The sequence below is a fragment of the Panthera tigris genome, chromosome C1 (genome assembly GCF_018350195.1).
Source record: "Panthera tigris isolate Pti1 chromosome C1, P.tigris_Pti1_mat1.1, whole genome shotgun sequence".
Lineage (NCBI taxonomy): Eukaryota > Metazoa > Chordata > Mammalia > Carnivora > Felidae > Panthera > Panthera tigris.
The window spans coordinates 47,874,273-47,894,088 of record NC_056667.1 but is presented as its reverse complement, the minus strand read 5'-3'; the positions used below and the strand labels follow the sequence as shown (position 1 = coordinate 47,894,088).

Genomic DNA, 19,816 nt, shown 5'->3' with positions numbered 1-19,816 from the left:
GGCATACCTACCTCAGTTCTGGTTTTTGGACCCATGTCCTCACTAAAGAGGCAAGAATCTACCCTTCAGGAGAGCTCCTACTTCTTCTTAAGAAGGGTGGAGCTTTACTATTATATTATTAACTCCAATGTTGCCCAGATCACAGCTACCCCCAGTGCCAACCCAGAGCCTGGCACACAGCAAGAACCTGAGTCTTTGTGACTCAGTGGATACCTTTAAAGCCTATCATTAGGGAATAATAAAAGGCACTACGTCTACTGTGTCCCCAGTGCTCTGTTCAACAGCTTGCTTACATTACCATACCACGTTTAATCCTGACATCAGTCCTTCAAGGTTAATTCCTAGTATCATCCCCATTTTACTGATGAGAAAACTGAGTCCTAGACAGGTCAAGTAACGTGCTGCAGTAGATCATGTAACTAGTAAGTAATAGAGTTGACAGCAAACCCCTTCCCTGTGGCTCCAAAGTCTCTAACCATTCTCGGGGTGCTATACTGCCTGACTCTCCTCCATCTACTAAATGCCTATTTGCCAAGGACCCTGCCTACTTTGTCTAAGATTGGCTGATTCAGAACTCAAGGTGCCCCCCTTCAGAGATGGCCCCTTCCCCAATGTCAGGCTGCCTCTCTCTGGCAAACCGCCCGTTTCTAGACCACATTACCAAAGCACTGGTCAGAAAGAGTCAAACCCACGGGGACAAGGGCACCATACCTCCTGGCACTGTTCACACACGCCTCCCAGTTCATGTTTTTCTAAGGAATAGAGCCTAATTAAATATTTCAGGTTCACCATGTTTCCCATTACTATAGTTTTAAGTGATCTCTTTGTGATTGTTTCCACACCTGGACCCTGAAAGCAGGGAAGCAAGTTAAGTTCAAGCCCTTGGACGGCTTCCCTGAAACTCGACCCTGAGAGTTTTAAAAACTCTGCCAGAGAATTCCCTGCAACTCAGATCCCTTGTCTTGCCGCTCTGTGCCCTTTGTTCCAGGGTCGCAGGTACTCTCTGCTGTGTCCTATACTCCAAACTGTATCCAGTGCACCTTTGCCTGAAAAAATAAAATACCTGCAAAATTGAAAACATTCCATTTTCTAATTTGTTAAGAAAGAAAAAAAAGGATTAGGATCCGCCTGTGTGTCTGGCACTTGCATACATGCCTTAATCTCTTCCAAATGAAACTCAACCAAGTTGGTAAACCCATCACCATTTTGTACTTCAGTGGGACGGGGAAATTCGTCCAAGTCACATGAGCTGTAGATATGAACCTCAGCCTCTACAGCAAGCGTGGGGATCTTTCCACAACAACCTCTAATAACCAAAAACAAAATTCTTTGTTAACTTCTTCAATCACGGTATCAACAACAAATGTAGCAACAAGTAGCAATGATTAAGCTCTGCTCTGCAAATCACCCACATGATTTTGTGATTCCATCCAATCCTTGTAACAACCCCGTGAGGCAGACAGTGTGAGCCCATGTTCCAGTTAAGGAGACTGAGATTCTCAGCAGTTAGTCTGTTTAACGTCACATAGCATAGAACCTGAGGAGCTGGGACCGGAGGCTGTGCTGGAATGGCTGCAAAGCCCACTTTATGAATGCTGGGGGTCAGAACTTTGGTGCCATCTCATTCTTTTAGGCAAAGATGAATGCTCTAAAAACTCTGATTACTATTAGGGCTACCGGGAGGGTGACAGGCAGGCAGAATGAGGACATGGACTGTGGGGGCCACGAGAAAGAAAAAGAGAGAAATTCAGGTTGCACTGGATACAAGTCCTGGGCCACCTAACTTCTCAGTCTGCAAGATCCTCCACAGGGCAGAAAGAGCCTCCTGCCCAAGCCCCCAGTATGCACGGGACTCATTTTTAGCCCCGATTCATGATCAAAAGACTGCTCCTATGATAAATATTTAGATGGTTCATTAAATAATAGCTTCTATAAATATTATTAGAAATATGCCACAGGAAACCACAGGCTTCACGGCTGATTCTTCAACAAATGTGCAAGTTGTTCGAATGCAGCGTGAAAAAGGAAGAGGGACATGAACATGGGAGGCAGTTCTTTGCAAAACTATTTCAGTAATTCCAAGAAGGGTGTCAAGGCTACAAATATTGTGCCCAAAACCCCTCAGTTGGGGGTTGTCTTGTATCTTTCCTCCTCCTTTTCCCCGATACAACCTAATAGCAAGAATATTGTTTCCTATGACTACAATCCTCCAGAGTGAAGGAGCTTACCTTCAGTCCTATTTCTTCAAAAAGGCCACTCCACCAGGATCAATTAGGTGACAGTGTCCACAGAAACAGTGTCCCAGGGATCTGAGAAGGAACTCAATACCCTCTTTCAACTTTGATCTCTGGACTCTGCTGTGAGCTCAGGCACATGAGTTCCACACAATTTATTTATTTGGTTAGTCAAATTGCAAGCAGGCGCTTGGTAAGTTTGGAAAGAAAAAGATAAGCAATGAGTATGCCTGTCCACTTTGGCCCTCTAACAGAAAGAACTGAACAGCACTTCAAACGAGTCTCGCATGCTGTAAGATGGCAAAAAGGCTTCGGATGGGAAGTAAAGAGCTCATTTGGCAATAATAACAGTTGGCAATTCATAACAACTGGATGCCTAGTGGTTTCACCAACAATACCCCTGGGAGAAAACAGTACAGGTTGCTCGTGGCCAATTTTCCTCTTAAGGTGAAAAACCGTCTCCTATGGCTCCAATCTCCTAGTATGTTCACGAGATTAACTGAGACTATATAACTGAAGTGACTAGCATAGCACCTGATGTGTGGCACACACTCCGTAAGGAGCTCCAATCGTGAGGACTATTATTATGTCCCTTCCAACACCTGATCACCTCTGGACACCTGCAATATACCCCGCCCCTGCCCAGGTGTTCTCACTCTAACAGCTCAAATCCCAGTAAACGAAGCAAATGCTAAATACTTTCTCTGTGCCAGGACACTAGGACTCTTCAGCTGAAAGAGACAGGATCTCTGGCTTTAGAGCTGACAATCTAACCTAAGAATCTGATTTCTGAAAATCAAATGGTGATGACTCAAGTTATTCCCGGTGTTTGTGCTTCCAGCAAAACCTAACACACGTAGGCAATAAAACAGCTTCCTGCTGCTGCCGGAACCCTCGCCACACGCTGGGGACCAAGCGTCCTATCCCAACACCACCTTTCTCCACAGAATGCGGAGATGATGGTTGGAAGACGAAGTACCAGTTTGCTGTTTGCATCACTGCTCCAACCACGAGATCAGAAAGTCAGTATTTGTCAGGATACTGAGGGTCTTCATGTTCTGAACTAAGCCCATGTTTAAGTACAAGCCCCAGGTATCCAAGGAGATGTAAAGTATTAAATCAGACAGGAGAAAGGCTGGCTGTTCTTTCAACTCAAAGTTGGATTCCCAAAGGCAGAAAAAAAAGTCAGAACTCACCAAACCCCCATGCCTGCCTCACAATGTGGCAGCCACAGGATCAAAACTGAGCCAGTCCTGGATGATGACCAAAACCACCACCCTCCACAAGCCACACAAGGCAGGACACAGCAGCCGACACAAATACAAAATCCAACCATGTCGAGGACAAATGCACAGAACAGGTCCTAAAGAAATCATGGACGGAAAATCTGACTCATGAGAAGACATCCTCAAACTCCAACAACAAACACCGCCTTAACAGCAGATGAAACTTTGGATCTCCCACATCCTCTTCTGTAAAACCCTGCTGACTCTCTCTTCTTTTCAATCCCTGGGATCCGATAAAGCAACTCCTTAGAAGCCTTTTATGAAGCCCCACCAAGCTATTCTCTCCACACAGAAAGGGAGAGGGGACACCTCATTTAGAACACCCATCCAAGTTATGTGCTGTGTCTCCATTTACAGACGAGGATGCTGAAATTCTGTGAGGATCGATCTCCAGTGGATGGCCACAAAACCAGGAGACGAAGGAGGCTGTATTCAAATTCAAGTTTGTCCAAGCCAGAGCAGGGCTCTTGCTGCTGTCCCTGCTACAACGTGGCTTTCCATGCTATACAAGGCGCCTTTATCCTGGGCAAACTCAGAATGCCCTTCTGGGTCTGTTTATCCTGTGAAATCTTCTGGGACACTCAAACATTAGAAATGGTTTCTCTCTGCTCTGATTCAGAAACACTATGTCACCATAAATGCTACACTAATAAACGTGAGATACTAATGGACTGTTTGTTCTACTAGCTACTTCCTAGTACCTGCCTACTGGCAACACAGTGTAGGGTAACCTAGGAACGGGGCAAGTACCGGGTTGTGGGGGAGAGGGAAGATTTTTAATGTATACTAGAGTCAAATACCTTTTAAAATAAAAAGTCTCTAGGGACTCTGCCCTTGGAGAGTTCCAGAAGCACGATCGGCAAGCCTGTCTTCCGTGTGAGGCCCCCGGATTCTCCCTCAGGACAATCTCCCTCCTTGACCAGGCACCTGTATGGGGGGGGGGGGGGGAGAGAAGATGGAGAAATTACTTGGACAAGGGGTTTTCTCATCTGAGTCGGTCTATCTTCCACAAATCCAGTTTACACTGAGTTCACTAAAACTCAGAGTGCGAGCCCAACAGTCTCACACTCCCATGCCAGGAACCTGGAAGCAGAAAAATGGCAAAACAGGCAGAAAGAGGGTGAGGGCTGGCACCTGATTATAAATGCAAAGTTATTATAGTTTAACCTCGATATGCCAATTACCAAGCTAAGCCCGTAACGGGGAAAACTGTACACAAACTTAGGGATTTATTATTACATGGACTCTTCTTTTTGGAACGTGAATTCCTGACCTCTGAGTTCTGAATAATTTAAGTATATATGTAGTTTCTCTCCCTCTGTCACTTTCTTCTCCAAGAGGCTGTTGATTTGCTGACATAATTAACTATGAACTGATTTTCTACAGAACTAACCAGACCTTCAAAGCAAGGCTCTTATCATTAGCATATTGGCTGAAATCCAAGGCGTTTCCAAGAAAAGTCACTCAAATTAGAACAACAGAAGAACCCCCAACCTCAGTGACTGCTGTCAGATGTCAGCAAATTCAGGAAAGGCTCAGGGCAGTATTAGCTAGAGAAACAAAATCCCTTCCCCCAACACAATCTTCCAAAACTCCTTCCTCCAGAGACCATGCTCAGCCAGAAGCCGAGGTCTTTGGCCTCTTCTTGTGTTTACCTATTTATGAAGCATGACCAAGTGGATTTTAGGTCCAAGGTGAAAGGCATAAAGAACGAGTTATTTGAAGGTCAGATTTTACACTTGGGGAGCTGGATGGTGCCATTTCGCAAACATGCCCTGTCAAAATTACCAACAGCTATGGGACAAACTCAAACTACTGACTGAACCAATGCTGCTTCTGCCCCAAAAAAGCCCAAGCTCTTTATTTGGCCCCCAAGGACCTCAAAGCTCTAGTGCCCACCTGCCTCTCTAACCTCACCTCCCTACCTCCCTACCCCTCTCCCCAATCTCAACCCCCTATACAACAACCCTAAGAGCTACTAGCCATCCCTTAAATGAATGTTTGGCACCTGTGTTCATTCTCTTCCCTCCTCCTATGATGCAAAGAATACAAACTTGCAGTTCACAGAAAAAGAAATACAATGAACACACACGAACACTCAGCCTCACAAATAAAATAATGGAGGAAATGCAAAACAAAACAACATAAATTCTCATGTAACAAGTTGGCAAAAATAGAAAACTTTGATATTACCCTGTTTCTGCAGGAGTGTGGGGAAATAGGTAGTTTCATACACTTTTAGTGGGAGTAAGGGGTTCAGCCTTCTCTAGAACCATCTGGCACTATCTATCCATTTTTGAAATCTCCCCTTCTACCCTACAGGGTTTTTTTGGTAATGTTTTTGAATGTTTATTCATTTTTGAGAGAGCAAGAAAGACAGAGCACGAGCAGGGGAGGGGCAGAGAGAGAGGGAAACAAAGAATCAGAAGCAGGCTCCAGGCTCTGAGCTGTCAGCACAGAGCCCCATGCACGGGGTTTTGAACCCATGAACCGTGAGATCATGACCTGAGCGGAAGTCGGAGGCTTAACCAACTGAGCCACCCAGGCACCCCTCCCCTACAGTTTAACTTCTAAGAATTGATGGATTGGCTCACCTAAAAGATATACATTAAAAATATACACTACAACGTGTTTTCGTTAAGGCAAAAGCACACTCACAAAAACCCTGGAAACAAATTAAATGTTTACTAATAGGGGACTTACTGAAACTTATACATAAGGAGCTAGTAATACCAATGAGAAAGGGGCTAAAGAAAAATGCTAATGGTATGTTATTAAATAAAAGAGCAAGTTCTTAGAGACTACATTTGTACTAGTTTTTTGTTGTTGTTTTTTGTTTTTTGTTTTTCTTAAAGACAGAGCATCACTGGGGCGCCTGGGTGGCTCAGTGGGTTAAGCGTCCAACTTCGGCACAGGGCATGATCTCACAGTTTGTGAGTTCGAGCCCCACGTCAGGCTCCGTGCTGACAGCTCAGAGCCTGGAGCCTGCTTCGGATTCTGTGTCTCCCTCTCGCTCTGCCCCTCCCCCACTCAGGATCTTTCTCTGTCTCTCAAAAAATGAATAAATGTTAAAAAAAATTTTTTTTTTTTTTAAAGCATCAGTGGTTCTAAAACCGTGGTCTCCAGAAGAACAGCATCAGCATCACCAGGGAACACTCGAAATGCAAATTCTCAGCCTCCAGCCCACATCTACTGCTTCAGAAGCCCTGGGAGTGCAACTCCACAGCCAGCACTGTAAAAGCCCTCCAGGTGATCTTGACAGACGCGACAGTTTGAGGGTCAACGTACTGTACTAAGACCTAACACACGAGATTCAGGAAGCACACACCAACTCCCGCCTCCTGCAGTGACACCTAGGGAAAAGAAAGGTGGTGGAAACGTGGAGGACATTTTGAACTTCCCCACTCTGCTGTCGGAATGTTCACAATGAGCAGCTAATACTGTAGTAACAAGAGAGATCTTCCTAATAGTGAGTGGAGCTTTGCTCTGTGTGGCTCCCATCCTCCACACCTCATTTTTGTCCCGTGGGATCATCCAAACCACCTAATTCCTTTCAGGGGAGCTATCCCTTTCAAATGCTTTACGATGATTCTAGTGACTTCCTATTGGTCTTCTTTCCTCCAAAACTATAGGTTTTCAGTTCCTATAAGCGCTCCTCCATGCCATGGCTTTTTCTAAAATAAAAGGGATAAGGCGCACTTGATACGTTTAATGAGAATGATCTTCAGACACTCACGTTTCCATGTGATGTTGTATGGAGAGCAGGTAAGCTGTACTACCAGCACATGGAAACCTGCCTGGAGACCCACTGGATGCAACATATACTGGGACAAATCAGGGCCCATGCGGCCCAATATCCAATTACACTAAGAGCAGAATAATTTGTTCCAGAGAAAAGGGAAAGGGAGCTTGAATATGTTCCCAAACTGTCTCCAAAGGAGGGCTCTGAGGGAGCCTTTGTCAACTACCCTACTCTTCCTACTGTTTTATCAAGATGTATCTTCACATGAATCCAAATGTTTCCCAAACATACTTATATTTTGAGCCAATCCTCACCTTGGATCTCATGAGGGCTTACTCTTTGCCAAGCACAGTATCTGTGCACATTATGACGTGACCCTGCTAATTTTCCCAACCCTGGAGGGATCCATACTTAGAAATGGGGGAACTAAGGTTCTGTGCAGTAAGGTCACTTGGCCACCGTCACAGAACCAGTAAAAATCAGAGAAGGACTTCAGTCCTATGCCCCTTCCACCAGGTCACCGAATACTTTTAAACGTCCTAACAGTAGCCTCATTCTAACCTCAAAGTTGGCCAGTAGTTCTACCATCCCAGAATTCCGTGAACGACATACACTGAGACTTGTCTGTTGAAATCACTCTTGACTTTACACAGTCTTCATCTCATTCTTCGTCTCCCACAACCCACCAGTAACTGAGTCTTCTTAATCTCTCCATCCTGTGGCTGGTTTAGCAGAACACAAGCTCCTCGGCTGTCAGCCTGGTCTGCAACAGACTTTGCTATAACGGAGGCCTGACTCCAGATGGCCAAGGGACTGGTAATACACTGAGCCTGAATGATTTCTACCTCATCGCCCTACTCTCCCTAAAGCCACCCCGCACGTACATCACCGTGTATCACTGTATAGGTACCTGCTGTATGAAGTCTGCTTCCTCCATGTTGGTAAGAGCCTCCTCAATAATTTAAGATGATGAAGGCAAAGGTGGCGGGGGTGGGGCAGGGGGGTGGGGGGAGGATGTTATAGAGGAGTCTCCTGGGAAAAGTATTCCTAGTTTGGGAAGGAAATCTCATCATTTCCCCCCTCACACATCAAACCTACTTCTCCCAGACATACTATTCCTTCTCTCCTGTCTCTCAGTGAGCAGCACCACCAACCATGCTGACTGTTTGCCAGGCATCTATAGGTTATGACTCCTATGCACGTTATTCTCAGCCTGCCTGCCCCCCCTACCATACACTCAATCCTTTTCTGCCTACCCTCTGTCCCAGGGCTACAGTCTGGATCTCCAGGCGCCCAACCGTCTGTCTTCTACTTGGGTTTGGACAATGGAGAGCAGTAGCAAAAGGCGTCAAGAAGGAAGGAGAGTAAGGTCCAGGCTCCCTTGGACCGAACAACCTGCATCTCTTGAACAAAGGTAACAAGGCCTCTCAAGGCAGATTTCTGCACAGTTTTTCCTTTTGGGTTCTGGTAACATTCCTCTCCTAACCCCTTTACATAGGACAGAACAATCCTACTTTCTCAGCCCCATGGATTCAGGCTGCCCTCATCTCTCTAAATAGTTCCTTTACTAAAAAATTATCCTAATTGGAGGGTGTCTTCTATTTCCTTTTGATCTACTTCCTGCACTGTGCCCTTTCAGACATCAAGGAGTAAAAGTGGTCCCGTTATTACTGGTGCCTGGATACTTCAAAACCTCTTCCTCATACCCTCAAATAGTCCCTTCTTTAAATTTTCTTCAGAAATTCCAGTTGAAGACCTCCACTGCTAGCCAAGATGAAGTAACAGGAACCATATTTACCCTCCCATCAAAAACTACTTTAAAAATATACATATATAGGAAATGAGGGTTCTCAGGACACTGAACATTAAGGCAAGAAAGTACAGTGAGCCCAGAAAGGGGAGGGAAAATGAAATGTCCTGAAATCGCTGAAGCTTAATGTGTGGGACCATGGTACAGGAAGAGGAAATCCAGGCCAAGCCCTGCAGTCTGCCAGCATTGAGGAAACAGAGCTAGGAGTCTGTGGACAACAGGAAGCTACATTTCTTAGGGCAGAGTACAAGAAAAGAGAGAGTTACACAGAGGGAGAATTCCAGAGAACTACAAAGGGTGCTCCTCAAGTATTCAGGAGAGTACCAAACACCACATGCGTGTGAGGAAACCATTTGCGCCAGAATCTCCCAGAATTGGTGTACTTCACACGGGGCCATGAATAGTGCCCACTGACACCAGCCAGAGTGGAAAAACGTAATTCACAGGGTACTAAGTAGAGTAGAAGGGTTTCACCTCAGCAGTGAAGAAGAATTAACCCTGGTCCCACCTAACAAAGCTTAGGGCAAGACTCAGAAGAATCCAATGGTTTGCAAATACCTCACTCATACCCCAGAACAAAGTTCAAGTGTATTTATAAAAATACAAAACTATCTAGCACAAAACAAGGTAAAATACACAATGCCTGGTGTTCAATCAAAATTTACCAGGCATGCAAAGATACAAGAAAATACTATCCAAAATGAGAAAAATCAATGGGCAGTGACCTCACACTGACACACTGGACAGAATTAGTATACACAGATATTAAAATAGCTATGATTCCTGTATCTCGTATGTCAGAAAGCTAGGCGAGAGATTGAACTTGAAAGTTCAGAAATGGAAGATGAAGCAACTGTAGGCTGAAATGCTAAAAATGACAACTAGGATATCTGAGATGAAAAACTTACTGTATAGAATTGGACAATACTGAAGAAAAGATGAGTGACCTTCAAGACACAACAATAAGACACTAACCATGAACAGAGAGAAAAGATTCTTAAAAAATAGACAGAGTATCAGTGAGCTGTGGAAAAACTACAAGTGGTACAATATATGTGAAACGGGAATCCCTGAGGCAGAGCACAGAGAAGGGGTCAGGAACAATATTTGAAGACCCAATGGTCACAAACATTTCAAATTTGATGAAAACTACAAACTCACAGATTCAAGAATACCAATGAACCCCAAATAAAAGAAATATGAAGAAAACTGAACCAAGACAACATCAGATTCAAATTGTTCAAAACCAATGATACAGAAAATCTTAAAAGCAGCTTGGGGGGAGGGGAGGTGACAATCGCCCAAAAGAAAAAAAAAAAAAAAATACGGGGGCACCTGGCTGGCTCAGTCAGTTTAAGCATCCAACTTTGGGTCAGGTCATGATCTCATGGTTCGTAGGTTCAAGCCCAGCATTGGACTTTCCGAGCCCAGAGACCGCTTTGGATCCTCTGTCTCCCTCTCTCTGCCCTTCTCCCTTTCACACACTCTCCCTCAAAATAAATAAATAATTAAATAATAAAGATTATTAAAGAAGATGACATTACAGAAGAAAGAAATAAAAATAGAAAGGACAACAGATTTCTCATCAGAAATAATAATGCAAGCTAGGAGACAGCAGAGTAAGATTTTTGAAGTATTGAAAAAAAAAAACTTTCTATCTAAAATTCTGTACCCTGTGGAAAAACAATTCAAAACGGAAGCATTAATAAAGACTAACTCAAACAATGATGAAAAAATTCATTACTAGCAGAACTGCACCATAAGAAGCGAGGCAAAAAATGGTAGCACATGGAAATCTGCATCTATAAAACAAAACAGAATGTAGAGCACACGGGGAACTATGTGGGTACATATAAAGGCTTTTTAAAAATTAGTCGAATGTCTGGGGCACCTGAGTGGCTCAGTCAGTTAAGCATCTAACTCTTGATTTGGGCTCAGGTCATGATATCACGGCTGGTGAGTTCAAGCCCCATGTCAGGCTCCCAGCTGTCAGCACAGACTGCTTGGGATTCTCTCACTCCCTCTTTCTCTGCCCCCTCACTCACTCATTCTCTCTCTCTCAAAATAAATAAATAAACTTTAAAAAAAATTACTTGAATGTCTTAAAAAGATAACTGACTCCCTGAAACTAAAATAATAACCATACACCATGGGGTTTAAACCTATGTAGATATAAAATGTACAATATAAAATAACAGTAGCACAAAGGCTAGGAGGCAAGAATTATAAACATACTGTTACAGGGTTCCTATATTATATGTTAAGTGGTATAATCCCACTTGAAAGTTGACTCTGATAAATTAAAGATGTATTCTGTAAACCCTAAAGCAACCATTAAAATAATACCAAAAGAAAAAGCTATGCCTAGTAAGCCAATAAAGGAGAGAAAAAAATGAAATTATAAAAAAACAACCCAAAAGAAGGCAGAAAAAGAGTAAAAAGAACAAAGAACAGATGGAACAAATAGAAATGAAAAGAAAAAGCTAGATGGGTACATTTAAAAATTTAAAAGAAACCATATGAATACTTATATTAAATATAGTCTAAATACTCCAATTAAAAGGCAGAAATTAGCAGGCCTCACTTCGTCATCCAGTCCAACTATATGCTGCCTATAAGAAACCCATTTTAAATATAAGAAACACACAGGTTAAAAGTAAAAAGAAGAAAAAGATATGCAACAACAGAGCATTCAAAAGAAAGCTAAATCATTATCACACTAAGTAGATTTTAAAGCAAAAACACTACAGGTCTAATAACTAAGTATATTTCAGAGTCAAGAATATTCCCAGAAACTAAGAAATAATAACGGGGATGATTCACCAAGATAACCTAACAATCCTAAGTATTAACACATCTAATAACAGTGCATCCGAATACATAAAGCAAAATGTGATAGAGATGCAAAGAGAAATGCATATATCCATAATTATCCTCAGAGATTCTAACACCATTCTCTCGGTAATTCTCTCAATGATGGAGTAAGTTGACACAAAATCAGCAAGGATGTAATATACAGTAGTCAGCAAAGCTGATATATTGATAAGTAAAAAGCACTCTATCCAAAAAAGGGCAGAACACACATACTTTAAGTTCACATCAAACATTTACCAAGACAGACCATATTCTGGGCCAAAAAATAGTCTCAAGAAGTTAAAAGAATTCAACTCCTACAAAGTACCTTCTATGACCACAATGGAATTAAATTATAAATCAATAATTAAAAGATAAGTGGAAAGTCCTCAAATATTTGGAAACTGAATAACACTTCTAACACACGGATCAAAGAATACATTTAAAAAATATAAAGTATTTTAACTGAATGAAAATAAAAATATAGCAGAAGTGGTAGGATGCACTTGATGCAATAAATCTATAGTGTCGTAAGCATGTAATAGAAAAGTTGCCTCAAATAAATAACTCAATTTCCATCTTAAGAAATTAGAGAAGAATAAAAGGAACCCAAAGCTAGCAGAACAAATAATAAATGTCAGAGGAAAAATCAAGAAGTTTAAAAAAAAGACTACAGAAAATAAATAAAACCAAAAGCTGTTTTTTTGAAAAGACCAATCAAATTAATACATTTCTAAACAGAATAACCAGGAAAATAAAGAGAAAAGATGCCAGTATTAGGATTTTATGTATCAGGAATGAGGGAGATGAAATCACAACAGATTCTACAGATATCAAAATAATGAGGGAATATTATGAGCAACTAAGAAGATATGTACAAATTCCTTAAAATATAGGAACTACCAAACCTCACTGAAAAAGAAGCAGATGATCTGAATAGTCCTGTATTATTAAATCAGTTGAGTTCTTCCTCTTCTTGACAGAAAACCAAAAACAAAAAGAACTCTAGACATCTTCATTGGTGAATTCTACCAAACATTTAAGGAAGAAATAATATTCTATACAAGCTCTTCCAAAAAACTGAATTGGAGGAAATACTTTCCAACTCATTTTTTAGACCAGAATTATCTTGATAACAAAACTTAAAAGACAACACAAGGAAAGAAAACTGTATCAATATTTATCATTAACATAAATGGAGAAATTCTTAAAATTTTAGCAAATAGAATCCAACTAACTATAAAAAGGATAATAGGTCCTGACCAAGTGGGATTTATCTCAGGAATACAAGGTCTAACGTTCAAAAAAAAAAAAAAAAAATCGGTGAATGTAATTCATCATATTAAGATTCTTTAAAAAAAAAAAAAAAAGTCTTAATAGTTACAGAAAAGAACACCTGACCAAAAAAAAAAATTCATTCTTCAGTTAAAGACAAAAACAAAAACAAAAATTTCAACATGTCTCAGCAAAATAGGAACAGACTGAAACTTCCTAAACCTGATAAAAACCTACTATAAAAACTATTCAACTAATATCATACATCATAGTTAATGATGAAAAAATGAATGTTTCTCCCTAAGAAAGATCAGAAAGAAGATGTCACTTCCATGCAACACGGAGTAGAGATTCTAGCCAGTGCACTATAGCAAGAAAAAGAAATAAAAGGCACCCACATTGAAAGGAAGAAAGTAAAACTGTCTTTATTCACAGATAACATGATCACCTACATAGAGTATCTGATGGCATCCACAAAAAAGGCTATTAGAACTGAAAAGGAGTTTAGCAAGATTGCAGGATACGTGACCAATACACAAGCAGCAACAAACTGGAAGATAAAATTTAAAAGATAATTTCATTTCAATAGCATCAAAAAAATAGGATACCTACAGATAACCTGACAAAGATGTGCAAGATCTACCTACTGAAAGGTACAAAACACTGAGAAAAATTAAGGAAGACCTAAATAAACAGATATACGAACCATGGGTTAGAACACTCAATTGTTAAGATGTCAATTTGCTCCCAAATTAATGTAGAGATTTAATGTCGTTCTAACTTAAATCTAAATAGGTCTTTTTTGTGAAACTGACAAAATGGCTGTAAAATCAATACGGAAATCTAATCACCTAAAAAAACCAAAGCAACTTTTGAAGATGTACTTCAAAATCCACCTATACTACCTGGCTTCAATACTTACTGTTGCAAGATTTTTTACCTCAATACCTGGATCCGTTGTCTGGCCACTTCAAAGAATGCACAGGTGGACATAGAATGAGCAGCAGGCAAAGTTTATTGGAGTCTAAGATTAGAAAGCAAGAGGTAGGAAAGCTGTCTTTACAGAGAGGGGGCGTTCAAAGGTGAATACCTGTGGACTATACAACAGGGTCCTTGTTTAATAAGGTTCTGGTCACACACCCACCCTTCCCTTCCTCCTTGTTCCTTCTCAGGTCCTACCTTTATTGGCTGGATAACACTAGGTGCTGGGTTGTCCATTCCTGATTGGCTCGATTCCGTTGTATAAGGGCTATGGCCATATCATTCCTTGTGGGTCATATGTTTTATGGTCTACTCCTTATTTTCAGTTAGGTCTTTTGTCAAATTCCTGAGGGAAACTGGTGGGGGAGTGGGTGGTGTCTGTTACATTCTTCAGAGGAACGTTATGCCGGAGGGGGTTTATTGTAGTCAGCCACTCCCAGAATTGTTCCAAAATATGTGTTTTTCCCCACCCAGGGACCTCAGATCATCTTTCCCTCTCTGCCTACTGAATCCTATCTTTTCCTATCATATTATTACGAAACTATAGTCATCAAAACTATGCAGTATTGGGCATTAAAACAGCCAAAGAGAACAACGGAACAAAACAAAACATCCAGAAATGGGCCTCCACATATACACAGTCAATTGATTTTAACCAAAGGAGCAAAGGCAAGTCAATGGAGAAAGGATAGGCTTTTCAGCAAATGGTAGTGGAACAATTAATGACATACATGAAAAAATTAACTTTGTTTCATATCTGATGCTATAGATTAATTGAAAATAGATTGTGGATTTAACGTAAAACCAAAACAACGAAGCTTCTTTAAAAAAATAGGAGAGGGGCACCTGGGTGGCTCAGACGGCTGAGTGGCCCACTCCAGCTCAGTTCATGATCTCACGGTTCGTGAGTTTGAGCCCACATCACGCTCTGTGCTGACAGCCTGGAGTCTGGAGGGTGCTTCGGATTCTGTGTCTCCCTCTCTCTCCAAAACCCTCTCCCATTCATGCTCTGTCCCTGTCTCTGTCTCTCAAGAATAAATAAACATTAAAAAAAAAAAAAAAATAGGAGAAAATGAGAGTCCTGGCTAGGCATGACTTCTTACATAAAATTACTAAAACCACGACCCATAAAATAATAAATTGATAAAAGAGTCACCATCAAAGTTATAAATTCACAAATTAGACTTCATCAAAATTGGGAACTCTGCTTATGAAAAGACACGGTTAAGAAAATGAAGAGACTAGAGGTGGCTGGGTGGCTCAGTCAGTTAAACATCTAACTCTTGATTTTGGTTCAGGTCATGATCTTACATACAGTTCATGAGTTCAAGCCCCATGTCAGTGGGGTTCTGCTTGGGATTCTCTTTCTCCCATTCTCTCTCTGCCACTCTCCCTTGTATTTTGTGTCTCTCTCTCGCTCTCTCATAAATAAGCTTAAAAATATATGAAAAAACAAGCCACAAAATGGGAGAAAATATTTGTACATACAAGTGACATAAAGAACTTGCAATGAGTATACAAAAGCTCTCAAAACTCAGTAAGAAAATAAACGGCTCATTTTTTACAAGTGAACACAAGATTTCACAAACACTTCACCCAAGAAGATATATGATACATATATGGGCAAGTAAGCACATGATAAGAAGCTTGAAATTATTATTCATTAGGGAAATGTACGTTAAAACTCCCTGATAGAGGACTCCATGTTATCAGAATTGTTAAAATTAAAACGAGTGACCACACCAAGTGCTGGAGAAACCGGAAGTTTCATGCACCACTGAAGGCAATGCAAAAAGGCACAATCGCTCTGAAATACAGCTTTTTAAAAAGTTAAACAGACACCTACCATGTGAACTAGCCATCCTCCTTCTAGGTATTTAACCAAGAGAAATCAAAGAATAGGCCCATTCAAAGGCATGGATATGAATAGTCCTAGCACCTTTATTTGTGGTAGCCAAAAAGCAGCCCATAATCCAAATACCCACCAACAGGTAAATAGATAAAGTACAGTATATTCGTGCAATGCACCAAATGAAGTGTGCATGCTCAACATGGATGAATCTCAACATGATTAAGCTAAGTAAAAGCCAACATGCAAAAAAGATACGTATTGTATGACCCCACAGATAAAATCCTAAAATAATATTAAATAATCTATACTGACAGAAAGCAGATCACTGGTTGCTGGGGGGGGTGGGTTGGGAGAACCAGGAAGGAAGGGATTACACAGGAGCACAAGTAATCTTTATGGATGTTAGAGATGTTCTTTATCTTACTTGTGATGATGGTTTCACAGACCCAGACACACGTCAAAACATCTATTAGATATTTTAAATATATACAGTTTATTATATGTCAAGCATACCTCAATAAAGCTGTTGAAAAATACCCCAGTTGGGAAAGCCTTTTCCCTGACAGCACTGTAACTGCTCCCTCCTTTCCCATTCCCTACATCCAATTGCTGTTAATTCCTAACCATTCCACAGCCAACCTTTGTACAATGCAGGGGTAAGGGGCACTGACCTGCCGCGACATAAAAATCTGTTCACAACTTTTGACTCCCCCAAAACTTAACTTTCTAATAGCCTAGCGTTGATGAGAAATCTTATCAAAAATATAAACAATCAATTAACACATATTTTGTGTGTTATATACTGTATTCTTATATACTGTATTCTCACAATGAATTTAGCTAAAGGAAATGTTAAGAAAATCTTGAGAGAAAATACATTTACAGTACTGTAAAAATTCCACGTATAAGTGCATCTGCGTTCAAACCTGTATCGTTTGAGGGTCAACTGTATTCTCTCTCCCTCTCCAGTCCAGAACTATCACCCTAACCCATCTCTCACCTGTATTATAAAAGCCTCTCTCCACCCTGAGGCCAGAATTAACTTTCTAAAACACCAATCTGTATCACTTCAACAGCTCCTGGTTGCTCTGGAGATAGGCTTCAAACTCCCTTAATATGACTTACCTGACCCTCCCCAATCTGACCTTTTCCCCTTCCGAAGCCTCCTTTCTGGTGATTTCCCACCTCACCCTTTCCTATCCAGCCATACGAGTCAACAATGTGCCAGGTTTATATAGTTTTGCACACGCTGTTCCCAAGTCAAATAATCCCCTTCCCTTTTGTCTCTCTCCAGCCCACTCATACTGAGGCTCTGTCACTCAGCTCGAGTATGATCTCCTCTGGGAAGCCTTCCACGAAACCCCACATTAGGCCATTTGCCCTTCTCTCCACTTAGTTCAAATCACAGTCAATTACCAGCATCTTCCTCATACCCTGCCGCAACACTAATCTCAGAATCATATGATCTCCCTCATTAGACTAGATATAATAAGCAGACTGAGTGAAAGTTGGAAGCAGAGACCAAACCTTGTTCATCTTTACCTACCCAGAGCCTACCACAGTACCAGGCCCAGAATACATGCCACACCATTAGTGAACAAATGAATGAATGGAAGAACTGGTTTGGATGACCCTTATACCACCACCTGGGTTGATTCTGTATTTCTCCGTATAAAGAGATGGGCAGATGAGGTTAAATGATCTCTGCAGTACATTCTCGTAAAATAATTATTTCAAATCCCCTGGAGGGAGCTGGGGGGGGGGGGGGGGGTGGTCCCTATTCCGGCTGGGCAAGATTCATTACCTCTAAACTGTTTTCAAAACCAGCTGGTAATTGACTGTGATTTTTGAACTAAGTGAAAGGTTAGGGAAAGGGAACCAGATTCCAGGAAAAGACAAGGTCCACAGCAAAAATTAACACAGCCTGGAAGAAGGCCCAGTCTCCTCCCAGTAAACTTCTTACTTTCATCCAGAAAGATACAGATCTCCACCCTCAGGATTATTCCCTTCTCCCAATACGCATGTTTTGATTTCCAAATCCAGCAAGGGAGGCTCCCAAGCTCACTTCCCCTCAAAATCAATCACAAGGCCCTTCTCACCCTCTCTGGTCTTTCCCTTATCATCCTTAATCAACGATCCTCTGGGCCTCCCACTCACACGGCCTCCTCAGCTGATCCCTCCAACAGCCAGGCCAGTGATCATCAGGTCAAGAGCCAGGCAGAGGGCCTCATTAACAGGAGACTCCCAGAAGACCAGGAGGCAGTCGAAAGGCTGCAAGACCCAGCTGGGAACCATAAAAAGTAAAAAATCAGGATATATATTTGGTGGACCATAAAAAAAGAAAAGCAAGCAAAAACAAAACAAAGCAAAACTCTACCATCTGTATAATAGCCACAAACCAAGAGAAGACCGGCCTTCTTTCTCACTGATTTACAATTCAAAAGTGTAATCACTTCCTCCCTCCAGATCTCCTATTTTAAAAAATTAACCTAATGCTGTTCCATGTTTTGGTAGTGACTGACCCTTTAAGTTAGGGACACTATTAGTTAAGACCTAAGAAGTGCTTTCGTGGAAAATAGCCAATGATTAGGGAAATTCACCATTTTACATCTTGCCAATCCTTAAAAGAAGGGAAATGAATTAAAAAGCAAGGATAACATTAGGCCTTTCCTACCAGGCTGACTGTAACCAAACAGCATTATACCATCACAACTAAAATGCACCTTAAACGTTATCACAAGCTGCTGAAAGCGTTTGAAGTTACAAGCAGCACTGGCCTTTAAAATGTCTTAGGCAGTCAGATTTGTATTAAAAACTCAAAACTGTTCAGGAAAAAATATCCTAAAATAGGGGTCCGGGGGCGGGAGGGAGTGACTAAAATATAGAGAGCGTGAACACAGTTAACTGGTCGGAGATGGCAGAGGACCCCGGGTTCCCGACATATCATAGACAGCCTTGGGGATGCAGTAAAGGCCGACCCTTCTCTCGACGGGCCAGCCGCCTCACCCAGGAGAGGGCACAGGGAACTCAACAGCATCCCGGGGGGCGGAGGCCCTGCTAGCTTGAGACTTAAGCGGCAGGAGAAGGAAGACCAAGAGGAAGGGGCGGCGACTGCGGAAAAGGTGGGGGAGGCTTGGGCCGGGTGAGCTCTCGGGTTGGAGAACGTGGGCGCTACGAGCCTGCGCGCCTGCAAAAGCCCCTGCTGCACACGTGGGACTGGGAGGAGGGTCACTTACTTGTCCAATCTGAAATTAGATTTTAGCTAGCGGGGCTCTGCAGGTTGCCGTGCGGAACGGCACCGCGCGCGTGCAGAGCGGTCCCAGAGAGTGGCTGCGGCTGCGCCCCGCCCCCGGCCCCGCCCCCGCCGGACGCGGCCCCTGTAAAACCCCCCCTGATTGGCCCTTTGAACCGGGCCGAGGATTGGCCCGCTTGTGCCCGCCCCCGCCTCCGAAGCCTCGCCCCGGCTCCACGGGCCTTAGGGACTTTTTAAAAAGGCAAGGAGGTCCTCTGCACACTCTTCGCAGCCTCTGACGCTTGGGTGTGGAAGATCCGCATCTTATAACCGCTTCTCAACCATTTACTGAATGCAATTTACTGACCGTTGTAGGAGGATGTCATTAATAATAATAATATATTAATAATAATTACTGAATGCTTGCTTTGTGCCAGGTCCTCTTTCTGATACTTTGCAGGAATTTATCCGTGTAATCCTCTGGCCAACCCTCTGAAGTGGTGTCACAGTCTTTAAATCCTCAAAGCAGATAGGCCCTGCCTGTGCAGAAG

General features: G+C 42.1%; 1 protein-coding gene across 8 annotated transcripts in view; it reads right to left on the bottom strand.

Moving 5' to 3' along the window:
* Window positions 1–19,354, bottom strand: part of FGGY (FGGY carbohydrate kinase domain containing) — a 417,204-nt gene extending 397,850 nt beyond the window's left edge. For 4 of the 8 annotated variants that reach the window (XM_042997390.1, XM_042997395.1, XM_042997396.1 and 1 more), the window contains exons 1-2: window positions 19,270–19,354; window positions 4,321–4,447 (exon numbers count right to left, since the gene is read on the bottom strand). The gene's annotated coding sequence lies outside the window, so the exon portion shown is untranslated. Of the gene's footprint in view, window positions 1–2,228; window positions 2,399–4,320; window positions 4,448–14,379; window positions 14,538–19,039; window positions 19,183–19,269 lie in introns of those variants that run through there. The other 4 variants (XM_042997392.1, XM_042997391.1, XM_042997393.1 and 1 more) reach the window with 4 other exon arrangements.
* Between the last annotated feature and the right edge of the window lie 462 nt (window positions 19,355–19,816).